This window comes from Acartia tonsa, chromosome 11 (genome assembly GCF_053477335.1).
Source record: "Acartia tonsa isolate MP-2025a chromosome 11, ASM5347733v1, whole genome shotgun sequence".
In the NCBI taxonomy this organism is placed as follows: Eukaryota; Metazoa; Arthropoda; class Copepoda; order Calanoida; family Acartiidae; genus Acartia; species Acartia tonsa.
This window is the reverse complement of record NC_137270.1, coordinates 16,037,309-16,051,617: the sequence shown is the minus strand read 5'-3', so window position 1 is coordinate 16,051,617 and position 14,309 is coordinate 16,037,309. Positions and strand designations below refer to the sequence as shown.

At 28.8% G+C, this 14,309-nt stretch overlaps 2 long non-coding RNA genes across 2 annotated transcripts; both read left to right on the top strand.

The window, feature by feature from the left end:
- Nucleotides 1–4,587: 4,587 nt before the first annotated feature.
- Nucleotides 4,588–6,205, top strand: LOC145331744 (uncharacterized). The gene is made up of 5 exons (XR_013883885.1): nt 4,588–4,724; nt 5,004–5,118; nt 5,489–5,585; nt 5,782–5,842; nt 6,122–6,205. It is a non-coding gene; the product is annotated as an uncharacterized LOC145331744 (long non-coding RNA).
- A 2,592-nt stretch (nt 6,206–8,797) lies between these two features.
- LOC145331919 (uncharacterized) lies at nt 8,798–9,897 on the top strand. The gene is made up of 4 exons (XR_013883956.1): nt 8,798–8,863; nt 9,245–9,286; nt 9,442–9,509; nt 9,687–9,897. It is a non-coding gene; the product is annotated as an uncharacterized LOC145331919 (long non-coding RNA).
- The last annotated feature ends 4,412 nt before the right edge of the window (nt 9,898–14,309 follow it).

Here is a 14,309-nt window from a genome sequence, read left to right as displayed (position 1 = left end):
CACCTGCCAAAACTCTAGGCCAGGGTGATGTAATAATTGAGTAGCTTCCCCGAGAATTGCGGGTCAGCTTGTAATGTAACATAGAATACAATCAGCTGTGCGCGAAGCTTACCAATCTAAGATTGGCCAAAGGGTTCTCACTTCCAGTCTCCGTGTGCATCTGAGTCCTAACTTCAGAGAATCATGGCTACAACAACAACAATTACACCCTCTTATTTACTAAGTATATTTGCGATAACTTTTATTTATTAGATTCTTCCGATTTTTAACATTTACAAAACAGCCTGCTATATTGCTTCAAGATTAATGTCAGATCTATATAGGAAATAAATGTCTATAAATGAGCTCAAGTTTTCCAAGGAATAAATGTTTAAAACTCATAGTGCTCGAATAATCCTCATTAAACTCTCATTGACCAAAGCAATAAGACCTTTATTCTATTTGTTTATGGAATGAATAAAGTTTTTCAATCCATGTTGATATTTGAATTACATTAAAGTATTAAATCTTGATTTAATAAACAAAAAATATACGTTCATAATATAAAAAATCTAAGAAAACTCTGTTTTAAAAGAGTTTGATTGTGGCGACACTTTCGTAGTGTTCAAATATTAAAACTAAAATTTTAATCATATTAACCCTTTGGTGATGGTAATGTAAATAAAAAATAAATTGAAGAAATCTTTTTAAAATCATTTAAATATTAAATATTTACTTCTTTCTTTTAGATAGTAATGGCGAGGGAGGAAAATTGAAATAGATAAATAGATATGTACTTATAGAAAACTAGCCAATAGTGGGATAGTTATATCGAGCCAACTCTAGTATATTGTATTTTCTATAACTTTTGATAGGTCAAAATTGGTGTTAATAATTTTCTTAACTCCAGTAATAATATTTCTAATGATGTTTGAAAAAACAATTATAAATAACATTCAAAGGTGAGATGTTAGGCCAATCCTTTAAATGTATTAGGTCAGCTTAATAGTTATGGTTCCTTTAGCCTTACATGCATATATATATATATAAGAGGTTAACTCACAAAACAAAATATGAATTTTACATATTTATTCAGACATTACAAATTGTTTCGTGCATGTTTGCACTCTTCAGATGTCAATGTAAAACTAAAGTTGAAAATAACTTTAATTTAAAGGATTTTTACTAATGTTTTAGAAGATTTTTTGAACATAATATTTAAAAAAATAAGCACCAGAAGTTCCGTTGAGGCAGAGTAGGAGATTTTTCTTTCTTGAAATTCTTCTTCTTGATCTTGTAAGCCATGAAAGGACCAGTTTTACAAGGTGCTGCATGAAGTTGGTCAGGGGGTGGGGGCAGATTCTTCTTCAGGATAGTCGTTGAAGGAAATCATTTTTGTTTCAGAGCGTTGATTGATATAAATATGCATGTAAGGCTAAATGAATTACCATATATACAAGGTGTTTCAAATAAAACTGCGTTTTCCAGTTTTGGAAAACAACCAGTAGGAGTATGAAAGAAATAATTGTATATTCTTAATCTCTATAAAAATATGGATCAATTTTATAAAAGGTGTTTTTTAATATCTCTTAAAACAATAGCGCTTTTTAGAGCTTAAAGAATTCAAAATGTATGTGTGTTGCTTTATTCTTGTAGAATTTAGGGCTAAAACGTCCAATTAAATTCTTCTTTTTACTTGAAAACGACATTATAGCATGCTAAACCAAATATTCTAATAATTACATTTAAAATTTAATTCAATAATGCTTTTTTAAAGAATAAATAACCAATTTTATTTTTGCTTTAATTACGATTCAATCATGATCATTCAATTATGCTCTCATAACCGTTCCTCCTACCCCTCCCCTTATAATCTCTTAATCCCTTTTGATTTGACATTTGTGACATATTAACCTAATATGATATAAATAGAAGCAGTTTTAACGACATTTTCAAACTAAGATAGCTTGCTTATTTTTTAAGATATTGAAATGAACTAAAAAGTGACTTGTTTTATTTCTCAATGCGCATGGAATTAAAAGATATTTTTTATGAAAAATGCCTTTGCAATGGAGAAATAGAAAAAACTAAAATCCGAGGAATCCAAAAAGCTCTGTGCATGTAGCCAAAAAAAGGAAATATGTAAAAAATCTCAAATGAGGACATTGATTTAACCTTTTATTACTTTTCAGCCTATATGTTGCAAAAAATATAAGTTAATTGAATCTCATTGTTGTCACAGATTTAGGATCAGGCATTTTTAACCTACATGTACCTATCAGTACAGCCACATTTTTAGAGATATCGAAAACCACCTTAAGTAAATGTTATGTGCATTTTTACAGAGGATATGGACCTATAATTATTTTTTTCTTGCTCCTTCTGGTTGATTCCCAAAACTGGAAAATGCAGTTTTTTCTAAAACACATTGTATATATATTGTATATGCATATAAAGGAATATGTAGGACTTATAAAACCAGCCTTGGAAATTGGTACAGGATTTGTCCTAACAGTTTTTTTTTATGAACATTCACTTTAGAAAAACGACAGGAAAAGAAAACTTCTCTATACTAATAAACATTCAGTGTGTAATTTACTTTGTCTGTCGGTCAGTCATTTATGATGAAATGTAAATACATACATGTGAAGGGTTTCATGATGAAAGATTAAGTGTAAATTTTTTCACCAATTCTTGATTTTAACAAATGCTCTTTAAATCTCCAAGTCTGCATTTGAATCCATGATTTATTGTGCTTCACTAATTATGAATGTTGACAATTATCAAGTCAGCAGAGAAGAGCATATTTTCTTGTTATATTTTCTATTTATTTATTCATGCATGTTTAATGTTTCTAGCACTGAAGAAAAAGTGGCACATCAAAATTATGAGATACATTTAGAGGAAAGAAAATTATTACAAAATAAAGAAGGAATTTTAATCTCTTATTTGAAATTGGGATTTTTGATTATAGCTTTAATTTTCAATACCAAGTAAATCATCGTATGGGTAGATAAAAATAATAGGATTAATCCTCCCTCCTCCCCATTAAGGAAAGACTTTCAAGCCTTGACTTGCAATACAACCTAAGGCTCACAAACAAATAAATGTTCTGTATTTAAGTTTTAAATTTTTTGACCATGACATGTAATAATAACAGTTGTTAAATTAGGTAATAAATTAAAACATCGTAAGGAAATCTTATGCTAAATTATTTTCTTCAACCAAATTTCTGTGGAAAGTAACTTTAGAAATAAAAGAGATATATCATTAAAGATACATTGAAGATACCATCTTTATATTATATGCAATATCTACTTGCACCATTTGAACCAGAAAAGGGTAAGTTTTTATTTGACAGTTTTTATTAGAAAAAGTTTGATGTTAGCAAGGATTTAACACAAAGCTTATATGCAAAAGAATTAAATAAATTTAGGTAACAAAATAACAAGGCATCAAACTAGATAATTTTTACTACAATATTTTGTGAATATATTCCATTAGTGGTTTAAGTCATTTTTTGGATACGTGATGAGACTTTGTACATAATGATAGAAAATACGTTTCCACTTTTGCCTTAAATTGTCCCCGGCGAATAAATATTTTTCGCAACATATTATTAGAGACAGCTTTCCGCGGATAGTAACATGCCAAATTATAAGACTAAAACCAGTTTTGGTAGCCCAAAAATGGTAATAATTTTGTGATTTTATATTATTATTCGCAGAATATTGTCTGTAATACTATAGGATACATGATCTAGCAGATATAAATAGGTTTTGAAATAGTTACCTGCTTTGTTTTCTTACATACATTGATATACAATATTTCAGGCAAAGCCATCAAGAAAGTTTGGCCCAAGGGTTGGAATATGTTCGCCAATCTGAACTTAAATCTTTTAAACGCTGAACTTACCAATGATTACTCTAGGAAAGTATTATTATAAATAACTATATAAAGTATTTTTTCAATAATAATTAGTACTTAGTAACTTTTTTATTGCTTGCTTTGTTAATGTCAGAATTACACGAATTCTATTTAAATCTTTTAATTCAGCTAGAAATAGTTATGCGAAAAAAAAGAAGCAATAATATTTGATAATCTAATCGTGTTCTTCATAAAAATGCAAATTACATAATGCTTTTATGGTAAAGAGTTGAAAGAAAACATGATAAGACATTTGTTTTTGAAAATCCAGGGCCCGTTGGTATTGTAGAGGAATTCAAAGATTTTATAAATTTATATTACATGTAAGTCTTTTAAGAAACAATTAATTAACATCCATGAATTGTAAAGCATATGAAATATTAAAATATGAAGTTATTGTGTAACAACATTGGAGGTTTTTATTTTAAGATTTCCTTAAAATACTAAAAAAATCAATAAATCTTTACAGACTGAACTCAAAAGACCCTCGACATAACCGGGAAAAATCAGGATTTTAAACAAAATATCCTTTAATCTATATAACTTTCCAATATGTCAGATAACTATGGATATCATATCTGGAAATCACTAATCTCCCGTAACATTGTGGGCTGACATAAAGAATAACACAATTATATAGTAAATGTTTTAGCTGTTTTAAACACATCTGCAATGAATTAATATAAAGTTAAAAATATGACAGAGAATAAACATATATGAAGAAATAAGTCACTAAATTAGAAAAAATCTTTGAATCTGGTAGAATAAAACAGTTGGTGAGAAAATAAGTCCTAAAGAGTCGAGGCATGTTCTGATTGGTAAGTTTTAAAAAAGCATCCTCATAATAGAGTAAATCCATCAAAGGACCAGTAGGAACATTTAATGAAAATCGAATCAGGTTATAGTGTCTAATAAAGAATTACGTAATTTAATACAAATGACCAATGATAGGCCAGTATGCATTTTACCATTAGTAAATTACAATTAGACAGATTTCACTGAACTTAGAATGAAAGTTAATAATGATAATAACTTGTAATTGATCAGTAACTTATAAATATAATTGTACTTTTTTGTTCTTGATACAAACTTTTTAGTAACAACCTGGAGAAGTGGCTCGTCATTTACTGGTGGCTTGCTGGATGAATTTCCTGGAACTTTCTACTCCTATGAACCTCTTCTATACAATGAACTCAGCAAAGATAAAGATATGTAAGTAAGAGTAATGTTAAAATGTATATCAAATCAACATTTAAGTATAGTTATAGAACTTAGATATTTCATAATTATGATGATTATTAATTTAACACAAAAGTAAAGAATCACAAAGTTTTGACAAATTTTTGGTGGCGACATTTCATCCATAGGCTAGGAGATACTAATAGTTTATTATTGCATTGTAAAATTATAGACAGGTTTCCACGATATTGAAAGGACTAATTATGAAATGAAAGCCTGTGTTAACAAAACTGGTATTAATCGTATGACTTGTATTTGTATTCATGGAAAATTGTCTGTAACACATTGGTATACACGATTTTTCAGTATGACTGAGATTTAGAAGATTATTCCCGTCTTTTAGGGTAAGAACATTGGAGCATATCTTCAAATGTGAGTTTGATGGAGAAAATGGCAATTTCCTAAAGTTTATCAGAAGAAATCCATTAGGAATACATAAGGTTATTTTTTAGATGATGAGCTACTCAATAACTGAATGTATGCCTGTATCTTTGGCTTTTAGTGTCTTACTATTATTATTATGGTCAACGAGCATTTTTCATATCACTCATGAATTGTGGTATTGTTCATGCAATTTAGTAGGAATGGGAATTCTAAATTTTTTTAAGATATGGATTTTATTTACTTTACAATCAGGTTCCTCGTTCATGTACTGATACTCACCCTTTGGATATGTGTTACACACCAAGTTATCTAGGTAACTATATAATTATTGCAGTTACTTTATAAATAGGAGTTAATAACTTAAAGGTTTAAAGGTACATCTCTAAAGAATCTGGTTTCTCAGTTTACATTCTTACTTTTATTTACAGTCCTATTTATTTTTAAAAATTACAGAATAAAATACAGATTACTGTATTATTCTTAATTTGCTTAATTATTTTGTGCTACTTATTGCATTTTGTCCTAGATCAAGATAATTAAAATAATTATAGAATAAATGAGTGAAAAATCCAATTTTTTTTTAAATTTTCAGAGGATTGGTGTAGTTACAACCCTATAAAATTGATCAAAACGGTCAGACTTTCAATGGAACAAGCAGTTATGCTTTCAGAAATTAAAGACCTTAATTTGAAGGTATAATGTCTTGTTTAATAATAATTATTCAACTTACACGTGTAGCATACTTTGCATTAAAATAACTTTATGTACTTTTTGAACTGTGTAATTTAATACTCAATAAGTAGTAATTAAAATAGATGCAAATTATTTATTTACAGCATCTGCAATTTGAAATCCTAGAAAACAAACAAATAATGTTGATAAAATTCTACTATTCAGATAGTTCTGTTGGTAAGAGATCCGCGGGGAGTTGCAGCCTCCCGAATGGAAAAAGGAGTGGAGCAGTGGTGCAAAAATACTCCAAAATGTTTTGATATGAAAGTTTCCTGTGGTATTACACTAAGTGATGTTGAGGTGAGTACTTAAAACTTGTTTTTTTGAATTTAAATTTCATATTTATATTTAAAAATTGAACACCTGCCTAGCTATCTATTCATAACATCTTAATTGGATATAATATAGTCCATTTCATCATCATACAGGATTATTACAGGATCCCTTTTGTCTTGTAGGTTATCCAGGTAAAGAGAGAATTTATTGATATGACAATAAAAAAAAAATAGAAATAATGCAGCCAATTTTAGGTATCCAGAAACCTTTTTTTGTAAGTGCTTAAATATACTTTATGCACTTTTAAAATATTACTTGATTGGTATCAATGATTAATAGAAATAGAAGAGTAGAAGAATATTCTGAACCCTTTTTTCGTCAAATCTAAGAGAGAACATTCCTAGCAGACAAAAGTATTGTTTACTTTCGACTCAAGCTGATGTGGATTCTTAAAAAATGATAGACTCGCTATTCGATAGTGAGGCAAAATTATTTTTGTGAAAAATCATCCAAAAGCACATTAAAAATCTACAAAAATTAAACAAAATCATATGTTAATAACCCTCTTAAGATTTTATTTCATTTTTGTAAATTTTTTTATTCGATTTTGGAGGATTTTTCACAAAAATAATTTTGCCTCACCAGCGAGTTGCCAGTCTAACTTTTTTTTTAAGAATCTAACTTTGTTTCAAGCTTTCAAATTGTAAACGAAATTTTTGGGCAATTAATTCTGATTCCGCAAAGCTTTCTACTAAGAAAATATACTGTTAACAGCTGACTTTTATGTATGTATGAAATGAAAAAAAACATGCCTTTGTAGGAAAATGTGTACATAATTTCAACCAATGAGATCCAATGTAAATTCCGATGCGATTCTCCTATTGGCTCAATCAGACATTCCCTCTCTTTCTTAGTACCTTTATTCAATGATTATTATTCAGATAGCAGAAAAATTGAAGAAAAAAAGGCCTGAGAGCGTTTATATAATGAGATATGAAGATTTATCCCTACATGTTAACCAACTATATAAAGAACTAATAAGGTATAAAAAACAGAGTAGTAGATTTGCTAATAGAGAGTTGTTTAAATCCAAAAATTAAAATAGATTATAATTTCTTAAAAACAATTGAAGTAAGGTGTATTTTCATATAACTGAAATTTATTGGTGTACACGTAGGTTTTGTAAGAGAACAAAATAGTAAGGAGAGCTTGCCAGTGTTAAAACTCTTAAAATATATTGAAAACAAGAGGTGTGTGTTTGTTGCTCACACATCAGGTTGGGTGATAGCAATAGAATTAGAAGAGAAGAAGTATAGTGTGAACCCCTTTTTCGTAAATCTGACAAAGGAACTCCTCAAGCTGACAAAAAACTTAAAAATTTTTCGAGTATATAATTTGAAATATGCTTTACACTATACTAGAAAATAAATTTTAACACGATATAATTTACGTGAGAAAAGCTTTATCTTAAGAAATGCGACTATTTACAGCTGACTCTTTATATGAACAAAATGAAAAAAAGATGCTCTTTCCTCTTACCCATATGTGTACAGTGTATACACAGTACAACGCTAGGTCCTGTTGAAAACGTAACGAACGTACTGTTGTATTGCTATTTGTTGTTATTTTATTTTTATGTAATTTATTTCGAGGTAAACATGAAACAAACTATGAATTTATGTATTTTAAATGTTTATAAATTATGTAATTAAAGTCCAAAATATTTTTTTTTGTTTTAATAGAAACTCAAGAAAAAAATATGATTTTATTAACTTAAATTCATAAAGGGATTTTTATTATTTTACAACGATTGCAATTGATGAAGCATATTTATTATTAATGCACAGATAAAACATAGATGTGAAACAACAATATGAAGGCAGTACTTCATGTGGTGGACTTTATTCGAGTAAAAGTTGAAAGAACAGCTCTAATTAACTCAGTTTAATTCAACCAATGAGATTTCATGTATGCTCCGATGCGATTCATTTATTGGCTCAATCAGACATAACCTCTCTTTCTTAGTACCTTTATTGTGATAGCATAGTAATTCCCAAGGTTGATTAAGTGAAGTTTTAAAGTTGATATGCTTTTGAGTAAATCCTGATGTAAAATTTTTATAGTTGGTTTTTAGTATGGTATTAGTAAATCAAGAGCAAGAAGATAAATCTAGAATAATAACATATCATTTTAGCTTTCAGTTAACCTTCATGTTCACCTACATCATTCACAATGTTGTTATTTATCTTATTTCAGATTTTTGGGCTGGCCATTGCAAAAATATTGGGAGAAAATGAAGAACTTCATTGATAAATCTACAAAGGCGGTAACACAGAAATATATACCCTAGCAGTAAAGTTACTCTACAATAATTCTATGTTTGTTTTTTATGAAGTTGGAAAGTCAGCAAAAATTAGCGAAGTTAATTTAATCTGAAGCTTGATTAACACACACCACATTATATTCAGTTGTTTATAGAGAGGAAAAAATGAATTATCCAAAATTGGACATAGACATTCCGTTAAAACAAAAACAATTTACAAATATAAACTTAAAAAGTGTATAACAGAGTAGATTCTAATTTAAAAGAAAAATAACAAAATAAAATCGCTCCTGACAAAAAAAAAATAAGAATGGATAATAATTTGTTAGGAAATTCCTATAGAGAAAAAGTATAATAATATTCTAATATTAATTTGCATTTTAGATGGACGAAGGAAATAACTTTTCTTTAACAAGAGATTCAAAGGTGAAACTCATGTACTTTAATAAAAATATAATAAAGTTAATTTGCCTTAACATAGCTTAGTAATTGAGCAAAAAAAGGAAAATTTATGAAGTGATAAGTAAATTAAACAATAATGATGTGATAAATTAATTAATTTATCTATTAATGTTTTGTAGAAAACAACATTCAAATGGAGGACAACTTTACCCTGGTATAAAGTCAAAGATGTTCAAGATTCATGCAGGTACATACATTAATGCGGTCATATTAGAATCATTCTGTTCATTCAAAACTTAAATTGAACTCTTACAACTTCAAGGACACACTCTTAACTTGTTTAGTTGAGATACAGAATGTGCTGAGATTTAAACCTGTAACCTTCCTGACATGTTAAAATATACTTATCTATTTTGTGTTTCAGTGAATTAATGACAAAAATGGGATATATGAAGTATAACTCAAAAGAAGAATACAAGAAAATTGACTCACCGTTACTGAAACCTCAAATACCAATAAATTAACAAAACTTTTTCTTTTATTTCTGCAAGTAGCAAAGCTAATTTTGAAATCAGCTGAAAGCTTTCGTTCAAACATGATTCTTTTGTTTTGTCTTTTTCAAAATTTTATTTCTAGTCCCCTTGGCCCTCTTCTCAGCTTTTTGGATCGAACAAATATCAACTCACAATACACTTACAATTATGCATGTCCTGGAAATGTCATTGGCTGACCTATTAGTAAGAGTTTCCTTAGCCATTTTAAGGAGGGGGTAATTCGTCTTTGGGGTGGGGGGGGGGTAAAATGGTTTTAAAAATTTTTTTTGTTAGAAATTTTTTATTTTTCGGGGGGTATTACCCCCCAAAAATTGTTTGGGGGGGGGGGTAAATACCCCCTCCTAAATGGTTTTGGGTGATTACGGCAACCCCTGGGTAGGGGTAAATTTTAAATAGGGGGGGGGGGGGGGTAATCCCCACTTTAACCCCCCCCCCCACTTTGTTCCAGAAATCCCGAAAAATGACAAAAAATCATAGAGAGTGTATAATTGAAAATTTTGATGAAATTTTCTTTAAATAGCAATAAGTATACATATATCTTTTTTAAAATGGTGAAAAATACTTATAATAGGGGTTTTACACAAGGGGCGTCAACGGGGGGTGTAAAGATAGTCTAATAAGCACATTTCAGAAGCTGTAACTTCCTTTCTTTTTGAGCTACATTGACGGGAATTATATCAAAAGATATTGTACTACCCAAATAACAATGTTTGTTAACCCTTAATAGTCGGGGGGGGGGGGGGGTCGCCCCCCCTTATGGTATTTTCTGTCTCATTTTCTGAGTGACTAGTTGTTAAAGATAGAGATCTATAACTGAAAGATAGAATAACTCTAAACATGGCAAGGACAACAGGAAATGATACAGGTAAAGAAAAAATAATGGGGGAAGTATGCCAGGATACCTTGCATATCATACAGGTAAAGAACAAAAATATTTTTTTTTATGACTTAAACTTAGCATTTCATCTTACCAAACTACTAAAATATCCTATATTACTACATTAGAATATGAAATATAGGCGTACATTTAAGCAGGGAGGGAGGGATCAATGGGCTGTTTATAATACTAGTCCACAAAGTTTTATAATAGTATTTTCTTATTTGTAGGCACAACAACTTTTGGGACTTTTATTGAATCTGATTGGTTGGTTTATTAGTTGAGTGTCCAAACATTTCAACAACTAAATGTAATTTATAGAATACACAATGGGCAATTTTGTGTATTAGCATTGGGGATGTACATTAATTTATCTGCCATTGTCTTATTCCTTTAGATCACAGATATGTAAGACTTTAATTTTATTTTCATTTTACTTTAAAGGAAACAGTTTCTATCTTAATCAGAGAGGTATGATAGTTCAGATAAGAGCTAAGACATTAGTAGATAATCTTTTATTTCATTTTAAAACTTTTCTTTACTTTAAGTTTAATTGAATATGTGTTTTAAATAATAAGAAAAATTGTTATTTTTTTGGTTGACCCTAGTTACTTAAGATTTAAAAAAAAAAACTTCGCAAGATTTCGGAAGATTAGGCTAAAGTTCTATGATATTGTACATAGTTCTAATTTACTCATACGAGAGGATTTTATTGCCATCCTTTGCCATTTTTAGTTCTGGAACCAAACGTAAAATTTTCATTTTAAGAAAATTGTTTATTTTACAAGAAACGGGTATGTCTAGAAAAGTACCTACAATTACAACAAAAAATGGAGATTTGACTTCTTTTAAAGGCTAAACGTTTAAAGCATTGCATATCTAATCCAAAAATGTATAATACTTAACGACAGCTTTAAAAATAAACCGTCCACACGGATTTGAAATGTAGTTTAGTTGACAGAAAAAAACAGTTGTCTACTATGATGAAAAGGAACTTAATTTAAAACCTCTGGTATAATTACACATACAATTCTTATTTTTCATAGTAAAGAGTTAATTCTTTCGGTTCTGTTTCCAAAAACTTGTGTGTATTACTAAATAATTGTTTAAAAGTGTATTTTCCAAAATGTAAAAATCGATTTTTTGTCACTGTCAGGAACATAGTGCCCCCCCCCCCCCTTGGACGTCTATGTTAGTCAAAGAACCTTTACAGGATTCGGCTTTTAATTAAAAAATTTTCTAAATTATTTTGTTTTAATATATTCTTGTACATTTTAAAAATATATTTATGATAGTTTTTTTGCTGAAATTATATTTTTGAGGTCTTCATGTTTTCTGTTTTTATCGAGAATAAAACCTTACCACCAGTTTTAACAGTATATAACTAAGAACTATTGTTTTGCCAATATGTCAATCCTATTATATAAAGTAGTAAACGTTTTTGGTCTGTCCCGAAGGATCTTGCTAACCACTGAACCGATATTGTTCTCCTTTACAGTGAAGCTTCTTATAGGTCCTGGAAAAGTTTTAAACTATTTTTTAAACCCCACAAAATAATTTTTTAAATCTTTCTTAAATCTTAAGTGCCACTAGAGGCTTCGAGGGGCGTAGCCGCTAGTTAGGGCTATAAAGTCAAATACTTCCTTAATCACCAATTCCCTGAACCTATTAGAAGCTTCATTGTAATTGCAGTTATCAGTTATAGACACACAGACAACCATCCATCTACTTTCATATAAGTATGAAACCTATTTGAAAAATATTTACAAAGCATAATTCATTTCAACAAATTTAACAAATTATTATACATATATAAGGATTATTACAAGATTTTCTAATTGATAAATCATATAAAGGGGGAGGTAGGTTGTAATAAAATTCCGTAAAGGTGTGAGTTTTAAGGCTTAAAAACAGTAGTAAAACAATAATACTCACTAAATATAATTATATAAAAAAAAATTTTCTCTGGTTCTATTTAATAAGGAATACAAATATTTTGTGAATATTATCGTTCTACTACTCTTTTTAAGCCTTAAATCTAAGCACAACCTACCTCTCCCTTTATAGATAATTTTGCATTTTATAAAATTAGTAATATGAATGTTTTTATTCTTTTTGAAAAACTATTTTTAAGAACTAATGTGATTATTGATTAGTTCATGTTTAAAAAGTACAGATTTGTAAGTACATTTAATTTAACATGAATACCAATCGTAGCTGCCATTTATGTGTTACTAATAAATTGCTTAAAGGAAGCCTGCAAGAAAAACTACGCTTTAACTGCTGAAAGACTGCCACAAGTAGACCCAATACCCAAAATTTGAAGCCTTCAGCTTCTATAACAAAAAAGTTCTAGGCATTTTAAAATGACATTTTATGTACAATGACAATTTTGAAAGAATCTCAATGCAGCTAATGTTAGAATTATCTTAATTAAACTACGTGGCCTAGAAACAAAATTATAAGCTTATTTTTGTCATAAATTTAGGTTGTCAGTAACTATTGATGTTTTTAGTCAAAATCATTAAAAAAATTAAGTTTAACTTGCATTGTACCGAGTGTACTGTAGCCAATCAGAAGTCTGAATCAGCTAAGCAACCAATCACAGCTGAGCTTGTATTAGTTTTCCCCTTTGTTTCCACTTTGTTTACAAATGCAATTTAAATCGATTTTTTTTCTATGAAATGTTGTGTTTTTATTGTAAAAATGTAATCAGTTATCGTTAATCTAAATTTCTGACAAAAATAAGGTTATAATTTTGTGTCTAGGTGACGTAATTTAATATTGTTTTTTCCTTTATGAGCATTGGATATTTTCAAAATTTTTATTGTACACAAAATGCTATTTTGAAATGCCTAGAACTTTTTTGTTATTGAAGCTGAAGGCTTTAAATTTGGGGTATTGGGTCTACTTGTGGCAGTCTTTAAGCAGTTAAAGCGTAGTATTTCTTGCAGGCGTCCTTTAACTGTACTCAATTCACATGATTATTTTTGTAATCTTTTATACAGAAAAACAACTTAAATTATGAAGAAGTTTAAGATATTGCCAACAATTTTTGACAGAAAATCAAAACTTTCACTTAGGAGCGAAGACTTTTGGTCTTCTTTTCTTTCTCTTCTGTCAATGATTGTATTTAGGTCTATATACTCTTGCAAAATTCTTAATTGCTCACTTTCAGCTTTTCCTCTTATTTCAGCAAATATTTGTTCAACTGGTTTCTATGTATTATTATAAGTTAATTATCTGAAAATTGACAAAAAATATTAATTTCTTCTGTTTGCAATAATTGCAACTTGAAAAACATTACTTAAAAAGCCTGCAAAAATATAAAAAATTTAATAAAAAGAATATACTCATTAGATATTATTGTCAAAATAGAGTTCTACAATTGCAGAAAATAAATATACATTTTAATTCCTATCTTGTTCAGAAGAAAAACATCTTGCTTTCAGATTTTTTGGATTTTTAGTATCAATAGTAATATTTTTTCTTCATTAATAAACATATACTTTTTATGATTTTTACATAAAAAAAAAGAACTTTATTTAATTCCTAAACACTTAAGATTGAAATTTTTTCAATCTTTACATGTTTGATAGATTTATGTTTTATTATT